General features: G+C 41.2%; 1 pseudogene; it reads right to left on the reverse strand.

Moving 5' to 3' along the window:
* Positions 1 to 2,776: 2,776 nt before the first annotated feature.
* Positions 2,777 to 3,562, reverse strand: LOC145416236 (protein FAM200C-like; annotated as a pseudogene).
* Positions 3,563 to 3,822: the final 260 nt, after the last annotated feature.

Here is a 3,822-nt window from a genome sequence, read left to right on the forward strand (position 1 = left end):
ACTATGAGAAAGAACAATCTGAGGCAAGTTTGTCTTTCATTTTATTAGCTTACTATGAGAAAGAACATTAACGTTCACTGTGAATCCTGTGTTCCCTGTCATCGTCATAAAGGGTCAACCGGATTATCTAATCCTTTCTTACAACATCCAGTTCCTCCACGTCCATGGGAAACTGTTTCTATTGACGTCCTTATATTTCTTCTTATGGAGTCTGGTGCAGAGTATTTGCTTCTTGCAGTTGATCATCTCCCATGTTCATGTATTCTCGTAACTCACCAAGACAAAACTGTTTAGAGTCTTGCATGTGCCTTCATTCATCATGCTATTTGACCATTCACTACACTATCCACCATTATTACCGATATTGGCTTAGAGTTCAACAATAGTCTTCTTGTTGGGATTTGTATGCAGTATATCATCAATAAATGTAATCTCATACTCAACCATCTGGCTTCCACTGGCCTTGTCGAAAGGTAAAATCGTAAGGTGCTGGAGTGCTTGTGGTACTTAGGTCCTCAAAACACCTGTTGGAATGACTGGATACCCCAAGTTGCAGCATCAGTCAATATCTCTGCTAATAAATCCTTTGGCAATATCTCTGTTACTAAATCCTCTGGCAATATCTATGTTAATAAATCCATATGGATTAAAAAAGGAAACCCTAGTCATTGCTAGTATCGAATGCTATTCTACTCTGTAATTTGGACGATTATGTGAAAGTGAAACTGACAGGCTTCCAGAAATACACCAGTATATAAAGGCCAATCTGGCCGTATCTAAAGAGGAGAAAGCTACATTGCCAGCATAAGTCTGCATCATCCATCAACATTGACGTTGGGGACTTAGTATTTACTCGTTCAAATACACGTAGTTCTAAAGATGATAAATTTACAGGCTCACACCGCGTGATATCTCGTAACGGTGACATAATTATTTGAGAAAAAGGAATATTTGTCACCTGAGAGTAAGTTCTAATGATGACCACAATAAGAAGCAGGTCTACAAAAGATACCAGAGCCAACCACCCCCAGAATCTAATATGTTTTATGTTTCTGTCCGGAATCGTGCAAAATCTTTTCTTTGCTCTGCTAAAAATAAATTCATTCGGAATAACTCTCTGAACTGTCCAACTCGGATTCTTCCCGTCCCTTCTGGCGATTTGCCAAAAACCTTCCTAACACTTTACATCATCATCTTTACCTCTTTCCTGTTCAACTTTGATGGTTCTGTAGCTGTTTCTTCTATTGATAAAGCAAACCTCTTTACTCATACTTTCTCCTCGAATTCCACCTTAGAAAATTCCAGTGCTGTTCCTCCATCACTTCTCCTCCCTGACTTCCTCATGGCTGACATTAAAATTTCATCAACTGATGTGTTTTCTGCCATTGCTAGCCTCAGTACTAACAAGGCATATGGTCTTGATGGGTTCTTTCCTGTTCAGGGCTAGCTTTAAGCCAATTATACCAATTCCTCCCAACGGGGCCCAACACCTAAGGGGACCCTTTGCTAGAGAGCTAGGGTAGGGGAAAGCAGTGATGGTTCGGACAGTTGAATGGTTCGGGCAATGCATTTCCTGAGAAATGTATGGGATCTAGGGACGCGAGGTCTTGTGTGAAAATGTGAGGGCTTGTTTGCTTCAACCATACAGAACCTTTAAGCTACAAACGCCACACTTGTTTACTTGTAGGTTTACATAGATGCAATTTTACACTCAAATGTAACTTGGATCTATGTGGTCAAATATATAACGCACATGCACTTTTAAAGTGCACATTTTGATTGTTTCTATTTTATCATGGAGATATATGTCTGTAATACACTTTATTTATATCTCTATGATTATACAGGCCTCTGCTATGAACCCGGAGACCCCACCAAAAATGTTCCCAGTTGGGCCCCAACGCTCTGAAGTTCCTTTTGTGCGAGAATCTGCTGGTATAAATCTTTAATTTCCAAACTGCCCTCTTACGGTTTCTCTCCTTCTATCTGTGCCTTCATCTCTAGCGTCCTTTCTGGTCGTTCTATAGTGCTGTTGGAGACGGCCACCGTTCTTTTCCTAGAGCAGTGATACCAAACCTTGTTCAGTTCGTTACCCAATTTAATTTGGTACATTAAGCCTGTTATCCCCATACCCAAAACGGTGTCAATATTCGTTATTCACTGCATTGATTGAATGCAAGACATGTTATTTTATTTTATTAATTCTGAACATTACTCATCTTTATCACCAAAAACACAGTCACAGTCAGTCAGTGGGAGTAGCATCTTAGGAGGGGGTTCAGGAATTCTTGACTTCATGGTTGAGAGTGCCAGCCTGGCATCGTTTGCCACATCCAGGCGAGTCCTTTTCTTTTATTTCATCCCCATTGCAATCGAGAGCCCCTTCTCGCATAGGTACTTTGTTTGGAAGGACACCAGCAACTTCAATGCACTCTTGGCCAGATTTGGAGAGTCAGGTAGTCGTAAAATGCAAAAGGAATTGGAACTTCGGTTTTGGAATTCGATTTTGAAGGCATCGTTGACTTGCACGGTGATCCACTCCTCCTTGGCAGGGAAATATTCATCATGAGTGGCCTCATCAGGTACAGTGAAAGGATAAATGATGAAGACTAGCGGTTTCTCGGTCACCCTTCAAATGGTCACTGATGTCTCCCTTGATTGTCTGGAGAAGTAATGGGCATCGATGACCATCGTATTTCGGTCTTGTAGATGCAGATTCCCACTGTTCAGCTCTGCAAATATATCATCCAAGTAACACAATTGGGCAAGTCACTCCCTATAGGCAAAATTGGCTGCAAAAAAGAGATCCTTTTTGTTCTAGAAATTACTGATTAGCCTTTCAGAGCTCAATGAGTTGACATACAATCTTGCCTCGTGACAACCAGCAAACGTTGGTGTGGTAGAGCAGAACCTAATACTGCTCTCTCATTTCGTTGCACAGCTCGTTGAACAAGCAGGAATTCACATCCCTCGACTTGATGAAGTTGACAACAGTCAAAATGTCGCCGAACACTGACTTCAACCTAGAAGAGAGGCTTTTCGAGCCAAGTGAGTACCGATGAATGATGCAATGTTCCACAGTGATTTCTGGATTGGAAAGAAAATATAGGGTTATTCTTTCATAATCATCTTTTCCATCAAATGGTTTTAGTTAAGGAAGGAATGGCATAATATATCTTATATGAATCCTATAAAGACTACTAGCTACAGCTACATATTTGTAATTAATAAAACTATGTAATGAATGCAGTTCGTTGTGTATATTCTACTTTAAACCACTTGTGTCTATTCCTTCCGACCTGTTGAACACAGTTCCAGTCCAGTCTATTCTTGATGAAGAATCCATTGATAATACTGAAGACATCCTCTCCCTTTGTGGTCGCAAGCAGATTCTCACACAAAAGGAACTCTTCCTTGATCTGGTTCTGGTGGACGTAGTGGACGAACCTAAGGAGAACAGTGTAACTGGTGACATCGCATGATCATCGAACTGCAATTAAAATTTGCCATATGAGCTTTCCTTGATCTCTGTTATAACTTGAGACAGGACATCTGACGCCATGTTGTCGACTCATTGGCGGATCGTGTTGTTCAAAACAGATAGGGCACTCAGCTTCTTTACCTGGTCCTCCCCACATACTTTACTGACCATCTCATTCTCTATGATGGTACCGGTATGGCATTTCTGTTGCTGGACAGCGCAACAAAGTAGGATGCTTCTACCGCAACTTGAAGCATTTGGACTTGGATTCCCAACCAACCAAATTGGATCCCCATCAGCACTACAGCCCGGCACTGGAAATAGGCCTGATCTTTGTTTTG

The sequence above is a fragment of the Coenobita brevimanus genome, chromosome 105 (assembly GCF_032717465.1).
Source record: "Coenobita brevimanus isolate Jiangsu-jjx chromosome 105, ASM3271746v2, whole genome shotgun sequence".
Classification (NCBI taxonomy): domain Eukaryota; kingdom Metazoa; phylum Arthropoda; class Malacostraca; order Decapoda; family Coenobitidae; genus Coenobita; species Coenobita brevimanus.